We start from the raw sequence: 10,959 nt of genomic DNA, 5'->3' as shown, positions 1-10,959 counted from the left end.
ACTTTCAATACCTACACGGGTTAGTGAGGGAGTCCTGGATAAGGGGGTATCCGACTATGAAGATACAAGATTGAAGACTTCGTCCCGTGTCTGGATGGGACTCTCCTTTGTGTGGAAGACAAGCTTGGCGATCCGGATTATAGATCTCCTTCTCTGTAACCGACTCTGTGTAACCCTAGCCCCCTCCGGTGTCTATATAAACCGGAGGGTTTAGTCCGTAGGACAACAACAATCATACCATAGGCTAGCTTCTAGGGTTTAGCCTCTCCGATCTCGTGGTAGATCAACTCTTGTAATACTCATATCATCAAGATCAATCAAGCAGGAAGTAGGATATTACCTCCATCGAGAGGACCCGAACCTGGGTAAACATCGTGTCCCCAGTCTCCTGTTACCATTAGCCTTAGACGCACAGTTCGGGACCCCCTACCCGAGATCCACCGGTTTTGACACCGACATTGGTGCTTTCATTGAGAGTTCCTCTATTTTGTCGCTGTAAGGCTTGATGGCTTCTCCAACCTTCAACAACTCCGTCCAGGGTGAGACTTTTCTCCCCGGACATATTTTTGTGTTCGGCGGCTTCGCACTGCGGGCCAACTCGCTTGGCCATCTAGAGCAGATCGACAGCTACGCCCCTGGCCGTCAGGTCAGGTTCGGGAACCTAAACTATATTGCCGACATCCGTGGAGACTTGATCTTCGACGGATTCGATCCCGCGTCAGGAGCGCCGGACGATCGCCACGCGCATGACTTAATCTGCCATCGGATAGTATTCGGCATATCTCCCCTGCCCTGGCTTCGGACTTTGATCCAGAGCAGATCGTGCCATCCAAGGACGGGTGGATGGACCCCGCCATGGAGGCCGCACACCTATCAGCATTGGAGCCGAACACAGACTCCGCTTCTAAGGAAATCTGTGTCTCCGGACCCCCGGACTTGTTCTCGGTCATAGGTCCCGGACCGCGTGCATCCATGCCCGTCGAATCTGATTGGGCTCCAGTCATGGAATTCACTGCCGCGGATATCTTCCAACACTCCCCCTTTGGTGATGTGCTAAATTCGTTAAGGTCTCTCTCTTTGTCAGGAGACTCCTGGCCAAACTATATCCGGCCTAAGTGGGGCACGGATGACGAAGAAAATCGCCTCCCACCCACCACCCACTTCATAGCCACTGTCGATGACCTAACAGACATGCTTGATTTCGACTCCGACGACATTGGCGATATGGATGTCGACGCAGGGGACGATCTGGAACCACCACCCACGGGGCGCTGGACCGCCACTTCATCATATGACATCTACATGGTGGACATGCCCAAGGAAGACAACGATGACAAGAAGGACTCGACGGAGGATAAACCCCCCGAACAAAAACAAAAACGATGGCGCAGGCGCCGCTCTAAGATCAGTCACAGTAAAAATAGCGATAACAGCGTGAGGGAGAACGACACTCCGATTGACTCCAAAGGCGACAATTCGAACCCAGCAACAGGGCAAGAAGATCCAGGCCACGCCGAACAAACGCCCGATCACAGCGATCCCGAGGGCCGAAATCATCAAACTACCCACGGAGGGGAGGACAGTCCGGTTGACGATGCATTCATCATCCCGGAAAAACGTGTGAAGCAAGAGAACCTCTGTACAAAGCTTCTGGCCACGGCGAGGAGCCTAAAGAAGCAGAAGCAAAGGCTTAAAACCGTGCAGGATACGCTCAGCCGAAGATGGAACAAGGTGCTGGATGCCGAAGGAAAACGTGGCGATGATCACCATACAAAGAGCTACCCAAAGCGCAAACTGCTACCCGAATTTGACGACGAGGCCGCAGCGCCCATTCCGCCAAAGAACAATACGGCCACTCGGCCGGACCAACCACCTCATGGCCGCAATAGAGCAGCCACTGATACCACGCACAATTTACGTGAGCTCCTGGACAAAAAGGCCAGTGCGGCCAGGTCCATTTACGGGTCCAGAGGACATGCTCAGACGCGGGATTATGGTCACCACAACGATCATACTGATCGAATACCAGTCCAGAATCAACACCGAGCGCAAAAACAGCCGACAACATGCCGCGACACGGCCAGATACAGAGGGGCTGGGCATCCCCTGTGCTTCACCGATGAGGTGCTGGATCATGAATTCCCACAAGGATTCAAACCCGTGAATATAGAGGCATACGACGGAACGACAGATCCTGGGGTCTGGATTGAAGATTTTATCCTTCACATACACATGTCTCATGGGGATGACCTCCACGCCATCAAATACCTTCCCCTCAAGTTGAAAGGACCAGCTCGACACTGGCTGAAGAGCCTCCCCAAAAACTCAATTGGAAGTTGGGAGGAACTTGAAGATGCTTTCAGGGCCAACTTTCAAGGAACCTATGTCCGACCTCCGGATGCAGACGATTTAAGTCACATAATACAGCAGCCCAGAGAGTCAGTCCGCAAGCTTTAGAACAGATTCCTCACTGAGAAGAATCAAATTGTCGATTGTCCGGATGCCGAAGCCTTAGCGGCCTTCAAACATAGTATCCGAGACGAGTGGCTTGCCAGACACCTCGGCCAAGAAAAGCCAAAGACGATGGCAGCCTTAACAAGCCTTATGACCCGCTTTTGTGCGGGCGAAGACAGCTGGTTGGCCCGTAGAGGCACCAGTGACCCGGGCACATCCGAAATTCGAGATGGCAATGGGAAGCCACGACACACTAAGCACAAGCGTCAGAATGACAATAGTCCGGACAACACGGCGGTCAATGCCGGATTCAGGGGCTCTCGACCCGGTCAAGGAAAGAAGCCATTCAAAGGCAGTAAAGAGGGACCATCCAGCCTGAATAAAGTCCTGGACAGATTGTGCCAAATCCATGGCACTTCCGACAAACCTGCAAATCATACCCATAGAGAATGTTGGGTATTCAAGCAGGCTAGAAAATTAAATGCCGAACACAAGGGAAGGGAAACACCAAGCGAAGACGAGGATGAGCCTCGCCAGCCGAACACGGGGGGCCAGAAAAAATTCCCACCATAAGTCAAAACGGTAAACATGGTACACGCAACTCACGTTGAGTTCGTCGCCCCCAAACTCAATCCCTAGGCGGCCTGCCCGATCACTTTTGATCATAGGGACCACCCATCCAGTATCCGGCACGGAGGATCGGCCGCCTTGGTGCTCGACCCAATAATTCATGGATACCATCTCACTCGAGTCCTAATGGACGGTGGTAGTAGTCTCAGTCTGATATATCAAGACACCATCCGCAAGATGGGGATAGACCCATCCAGAATAAGCCAAATTAGCGCCACCTTCAATGGAGTGATACCAGGCGTTGAGGCCCACTGCTGGGGCTCCCTCGTATTAGAAGTGACATTCGGTTCTCCCGACAACTTCAGAAGCGAGGAACTACTCTTCAACATCGCTCCCTTCAGCAGTGATTATCATGCATTACTCGGAAGAACGGCCTTCGCTTGCTTTAACGCAATACCGAACTACGCTTGCCTTAAACTTAAGATGCCCGGTCCACATGGCGTCATAACGGTTAGTGGAAACACAGAGCAATATGCGGCAGCTCCTACTGCCGGACTCTAGGCGGCATCTCCCGCTAGAACGCATGATCGGTCGTTCAGACCACGGACACGGCTAGACGAGTCCGATGCACCACCATCAACAACAGCCTGGATAAAACCTGGCTGGGTGCTAAACATATATCCCCATAAATGGTACTAGGGGCTGTCAACACATAATAAAGCCCACAATTCGGCTTGCCTTATCAATAGGCCAATATCTCATATTTCTAATACCCATTGAGAATAACCAAATTCCCGCACGCTTACTCCTCTTTATGAGTTTTTGTTTTTACAGACACTACTCGTGCGACACCCTTCCAGGATACGGCATAACAAAGACAAAGGCGCAGACGTGCAGCAAGGCCCTGCCCAAAGGTTTCTCTTTAGATTAAGCCCCTGTGTAAACCTTCTTTACTGTCTTTTGTTGCTTGACATCCCACGGGTATTTCATACACCCATAAGGGACACTGGCATTATAGGCTTTTCACCAAGACAGATCAATGCACGCACCTAGAATTACAGGGTCAAGGGTGTTATTCAGCCCAGTATATGTTATAAAGTACGAATACCTTTAGGAGTGTTCGGTGTCGCGAGTTTGGCCTTATATGCATCAGCTCCGAATCATGTCTTTGGTCAAATGTTGGGTTAGCCTGACTCCTGGGTTTGCTTCCTTACGTTCCGTTCTATCGGCTAAGGCGGCCAAAGGAGAACTACTGCGATTGTGCCCTGGTTATTCCGGATGAGCACCTTAGTAGAGAAAGCCGAAAACTAACTGTCATGATACAGCGAGAGACTGGTCAACCACTCGAGGACTCATCGGAATCTATAGGATTCCTCCGCATCAACGAAGGACCGGTTTTCCGGTCAAGTAAGCGCACCGTATCCGGATGCACGCGGAAGTACCAGGGGCTACATAGTAGCCCCACCTTTTCAGCTCCCATGGCTAAGTGAAAGTGTTACATCTATATAGTCCGGTTGCCTGGTTCGACATGCGATCACCTCCTTAATGGACGAAGACGTTGGATCAAGTGTGTTTACGCCTATTTTTTCAAACACCCCCGCATTATATGCGTGGGGGCTAAAGCCAACGACTGCTAACTTTCACGTTATATGCATACATAAACAGCCACACAAGAGACATTATAATACTTTCAGGCAAAAGTATAAAAAATAGCCTCTATAATTAAACACATAATTGTTTTCAATTAATAGATTCGTCACTCGAACATGACATTCTTCGAGCACTGAGCCTCTATTCTACGGGCACCTTCTATGACCTGCTCAAAATAGTGCTCGACTGGGTCTTGGCTTCTTGCCGGACCCCGGGTTGCAATGCTGGTGGCCTCCATATCTGCCCAATATGTCTTCACACGGGCAAAGGGCCATCCGCGCACCCTCTATGCACACCGACCTCTTCTCGGCATCTATTCGCGCTCTGGCGCCAAATAATTGTTGCACCAAACCAAAGTAACTGTCCGGCTTCGGTCCCCTCGGCCACAGATGGTCTATTACAGACCTCATTGCAAGGCCGGACAGCCTATGGAGCTCGGCTATAGCGGCCATCTTCTCCCTCAAGGGTAATGAGCGCGCTGGGGCATCAAATTGCGACCAAAACAACCTTTCCATTTCGTTATCTTTATGATCCTTGAACAACTTGGTCGCATCAGCCGCACTCTTTGCCAAGTCTGCATACTCATCTGCAGTGCTCCTTAGCTTATCCAACGGAGCATACTTTGGATCGAAAAACTTCATCCGCAACAAATAAGGATTTCCAGCCATGATTTCTCTGGCTTGTCAAAGTTCCTCCCGTGCGTCTCTAATGTCAGAGCGCATCTCCTTAGCCGAATCCAGCGCCTTCTTCAGGTCATTCGCCTTTGCCTGATTCTCCTTCTCGAGAAGCTCATGCCGGCCGACGGCGTCCCTCAGCTCCACAGCCATCTCAGCTATCTTTTCTTCGCTTCGGAGATGAGCGGCCTGTTCGGCTTTCAAGTCTTCAGCTGCCTTTAGAGCAGCCGCATTGTTGACCCGGGCTTGTTCCTTGGCTAGGGCAAGCTCCGCCCTCAGGGCCTCAATGGCAGCAGCTCCGCCTGCAGCCATATCACATCATATTAATATTACAACCTTCTTACAAATTTCCTACAACAAATGTGGATATAAGAGCGCATACTCTGCGACTCCTCAAATCGCGTGTTTACAAGCATGATGTCGGCATCCACCACGTCAATCTGTCGCCTCAATTCGGCGCATTCAGCGGTCTGGTCTATCGCCGGACCCTTGGCAACCTGCACATCAATACAAGTGCGATGATTACCTGGGAGTGTGATCCTCCGTTTGCCGCCATGTGCTGGCAACCACAGTCTCAGGGGCTAATATCTATACAGAGCACATCTATCGCGTGCGGTGCAACCAAAAAACCGTGTATTTCGCTTCTTACCTCAAAGCCTTTTAGCAAGCTCCTAAAAGGTTCATTTAACCCGCTTGTGGCGGAGGAAATTTTCTCCAACATTGTACCTATTAGTGTACGATGATCCTCCGAGAGAGCAGCTGACTCCAGGAGGCCCGTCAGTATGTTCGGCCGGACACCGGACTCACCCGGACCCTTTTCATTATCCCCCACAGGAGCCGAACACGCTGGGCTCGGGGCGGCCAAAGTATTAGCTTGTGGCCTCAGTGGATATGGACTCCTCCGTGAAGACACCTCAGGGTCGCCTGCCCCATGGGGTGGAGAGGTAGGTGGGGTTTCACTCTCCATCATCTCCGGAAGAAGATCCCCCGAGGACGAACCCTGTTGAGACGAACTGCTAGCCGGACTGCAAAAAATAGGTCCTGGTTATTACTCTCAGAGGAAAAAGCAATAAGCTTCTTGTTTATTAAACTTACAACTCGGTGGAGGGCTGGCCCGTTAGCGGGCACGGTGCGGTAGGAACGCCCTTTGGGGCAGGGCCCTTTGGTGAAGTTTTCTTCCCTTGCTTAGGCGCCCCCGTTTCCAAGTCTTCAGAGGGGGCCCTCTTCTTCCCGCGGGGGAGGAAACCTCAGATTCACCTCCCCGATTCTCCTCCCCTGTGGAGATATTAATTCCCTCGGTTCGGATGCACAATGTGTGAGGCTCACTCTTGGCTTCTCCACTCTTCCCTTCATCTTCCTCCGATGGCACTTGACTTATCGCCCGTTTAAGCATCCTGGCTATTGCCGGACCGGGCGAGCCTTCGGGAAGCGGGGCCGGACACCTGATTCTCTCCGCCTTACTGAGCCAATCCTGGTCGCGGACAGTTTTTCAGAACAATGTTATGACAAATATAAACAAAGTGTTCGGTCACAGGGTTATTTACTTGGGTATCTGGGCGGCTGCAGCTCAGGCCCACATCCTCGGTGGTGTCCAAACACTTTATTCGTGGTCCGAAGAACAACTTATACATTCCTTCAGGCGTCATGCCGAAGAAGTGCTGAATGGTTCGCGGACCTTCCGAATTGAACTCCCACATCCGGAGAGGTCGACGTTTACACGGCAGGGCCCGCCGAACTAGCATTACCTGGATTATTTTGACAAGACTAATGTCCCTCTCGAGAAGCTCCTGAATGCGGCTCTGCAGCGTCGATACATGGTTTGCAGGCCCCCAGTCCAGTCCCACATTGGCCCATGACACCAGTTGAGGCGGAGGGCCCGAGCGGAAGGTAGGGGTGGCCGCCCACTCTAAGCCTCGGGGAGCTGTGACATAGAACCACCTCCGTTGCCATAGATCGGATACCTCCGGGAAGGAGCCTTCGGGCCATGGGGCATCGGCGTTCCTTCTTATTGTGGCGCCCCCGCACTCTGCGTGCCGCCCCTCGATCACCCTCGACTTCATATTGAAAGTCTTGAGCCATAAGCCAAAGTGTGGGGTGACGTGGAGGAAGGCTTCACACAGGACGATAAACAACAAGATGTGAAGAATGGAGTTTGGAGCTAGATCGTGAAAATCTAGCCCATAATAGAACATGAGCCCTCTCACGAAGGGATCAAGAGTCAAGCCCAAGCCCCGGAGGAAGTGAGAGACAAATACGACGCTCTCGTTGGGCTCGGGAGTAGGGATAACCCGTCCAGGGGCGGGAAGCCTGTGCTTAACATCAGCAGTCAAATACCCGGCCTCCTTGAGCTTCACGATATCCTCCTCTGTGACAGAGGAAGCCAACCACCGGCCTTGATGGTCGGATCTGAACATGATCAAAGATCCGAGGTGCTTGAGCTTGAGCTTTGGTTGTTGGAACTCGAAGTGCGGAAAGGCGCAAGCATGGATGTAAAGGGATAGGCCTCGACCCCTCTATAAAGGGGGAAGAATATCAAGCGCCCCCAGTGTAGCCGTTCGGGACTTGCCTAAAAACATGGAGTCATGCCAACAGGCACGGTTGGATTACACATACCTGTATTGATGAGGATCCCATGATAAGAGGGACACGATCTCTGCTTTGACAAGACGTGCCAAAGGAACCGCCTCGTAATGTGTGCGGTAGCTGGTTATAAAAAAATGGTTCGAATAAAAGCCGGACCATGGCGTGATGTCATGTTTCAAAGAGTTGTCAGTAGATTAGATTCGTGGATTATTGTTCTCTCTACGGCGGTATGTGAAGTTTGTCTTGCACAGCCGGACATGGTCCTTGTGTTCGGAATTTATCTTGAAGTATTCGGAGATGGAACCCGCCTCGCAATGCCGAAGACAATCTACGCGCCAGACTCATCGTCATTGAAGCCCGATTCAGGGGCTACTAAGGGAATCCTGGATAAGGGGGTATCCGGACAGTCGGACTATGTACTTTGGCCGGACTGTTGGACTATGAAGATACAAGATTGAAGACTTCATCCCATTTCCGGATGGGACTCTCCTTTGCGTGGAAGACAAGCTTGGCGATCCGGATTATAGATCTCCTTCTCTGTAACCGACTCTGTGTAACCCTAGCCCCCTCCGGTGTCTATATAAACCGGAGGGTTTAGTCCGTAGGACAACAACAATCATACCATAGGCTAGCTTCTAGGGTTTAGCCTCTCCGATCTTGTGGTAGATCAACTCTTGTAATACTCATATCATCAAGATCAATCAAGAAGGAAGTAGGGTATTACCTCCATCGAGAGGGCCCGAACCTGGGTAAACATCGTGTCCCCAGTCTCCTGCTACCATTAGCCTTAGACGCACAGTTCGGGACCCCCTACCCGAGATCCGCCGGTTTTGACACCGACAGTTAGTCCCACAAGGAACAAACAAGGATATCCATAGACATAGAGTGATGTACACATAGATGATGTCCATGGAAGCATCAGGTTACCTTGTCCCTTGTCTTACCAACAAGAGGGTTTGTGACTCCTTGAACTAGTGCAAGATGTGGAAGTTGTTTGCACATGTCCTTGCCAAAGAATATGAGTGAAGTATGTTGGCGGAGTCACCCTCAAGAACTTTCTAGTTCTTCTTCTTCTAGATCCACATCATATTGAGGGGAATCCTAGGAGTTGTAGTCATACTTTATGTAATAGAACTTGATGTAGTCTTGGGAACCCACTTGACCATGGCCTTGGGAGCTTCTTCAAATGCATCAATCTCCTCTTAAAGCTTGTCCTTGCCTTTTTGCTTGTGGTCTTGTGGTGGAAGATCATCTTGAGCTTGAGTTCCTTGGAGAGAAGTAGGGTCATACTTCCCTTGTTGAGGAACAAACTTTGTCTTGGGGTATTGATCTTCTTCCCACTCAACTCCATTTGCATTGAACTTTTGTTCAAAACCAACACCTTGATTCTTCCGGTGCCTTACTTGCTTGTGTACAATTTCCTCAAGTTGCTTACTTCCGGCAAGGCTCTTGTAAACACCTTTCTCTATAATTCCCTTCAATAAGCTATTTTCTTGCTCAAGCGTAACTTAGCTAAGAGAATCATTAGTGGAATCAAGAGAACTACTAGAAGCAACAATATTGGATTTAGCATGATTATTGTTACTACTAGATGAAGAATCTTTCTTACTCTTGTTGTTAGATTTACTTGTGGCATGTAAGTAGACAAGACTAAACGCTTGGCAATGTAAGAAGAACTTTTCTTGCGAAGATCATCATTGATTGCTTTTGAGGACCCATGCTCTTGCTCAAGGTTGAGCTTTTCAAAGCGTAGCTTCTCATGAGTCTTTAAAAGTTCTCGATGATCTTCCAAGATAGTTTCATGAGCTAACTTAAGAGTGTTTAGTTCTTTAGTTAGACGCTCAATCTCCTTCTTATCATCTTCATTCGTTTTATCTTGATTAGCATGATTAATAGCAAGTTCATCATAGTTTTCATAACTAGAGTTGTCAACAAGTAAATCATCATCTCCTAGCAAATCATCTTCATCACTATTGAAATCAACATACTCGGGGTGTGATACCTTTGGGCCTTTAGCCATGAAGCATCTTCCAATTCCTTCATTTGGTGAGTCAAATATGTCGTAGGAGTTGGTTGACACAAGTTCTAGACCGGCAACACCTTCATCTTGAGTATATTCAGAGTCAGAGTGATAACTTCTTTCGGAGTGATGGTCGGAGTCGGAGTTGGATACCCATTCACCAACATGAGCTTTATGTCTTTGTTTTGTGTAGCTCTTTGATGTTTTTTCTTTTCTTTCCGAATCCTTGCTTCTCTGAGAGGTTCTTCGTTCATAACGATCATCTCTACTCCTTCTCTCTCTTGGTGGTGATTCTTCTCTTCTACTTCTTCTTTTGGGAGAATCTTATCTTCTTTTTTAGGGAGCCGTACACTCATTGGAGTAGTGTCTGGGTCTTCCACAATTGTAGCAATTTTGTTCACGACTTGAAGATCTTTTGTCATTGTAGGACCTTGACTTGGAACTTCTTTCCTTGCTTCTACTCTTGTAGAACTTGTTGAAATTCTTCACCATTAGGCTCAATTCTTCATTGAAGGTTTGTTTCTCACTTGATGATGTGGGAGCATGATACGTCTCTGTCGTATCTATAATTTTTGATTGTTCCATGCCAATATTCTTCAACTTTCATATACTTTTGGCAACTTTTTATATTATTTTTGGGACTAACATATTGATCTAGTGCCCAGTGCCAGTTCCTATTTGTTGCATGTTTTATGTTTCGCAGAAACCCAATATCAAAATGGAGTCCAAACGGGATAAAAACAGACGGAGAATTATTTTGGAATATTTGTGATTTTTGGGAAGTAAAATCAACGCGAGACGATGCCCGAGGGGGCCACGAGATAGGGGGCGCGCCCCAGGGAGGCATGCGTGCCCTGGACCCTCGTGGGCACCCCGTAAGGAGGTTGACGCTCTTCTTTTGCCGCAAGAAAGCTAATTTTATGAGAAAAATCTTGGAGAAAGATTCGCCCCAATCGGAGTTAGGAATCTCTAGATATAAAAGAAATGGTGGAAGGGCAGAATCTGAGA

The sequence above is a fragment of the Triticum dicoccoides genome, chromosome 5B (assembly GCF_002162155.2).
Source record: "Triticum dicoccoides isolate Atlit2015 ecotype Zavitan chromosome 5B, WEW_v2.0, whole genome shotgun sequence".
NCBI lineage: Eukaryota > Viridiplantae > Streptophyta > Magnoliopsida > Poales > Poaceae > Triticum > Triticum dicoccoides.
The sequence above is the reverse complement of the archived record's forward strand: the minus strand, read 5'-3'. Positions refer to the sequence as shown.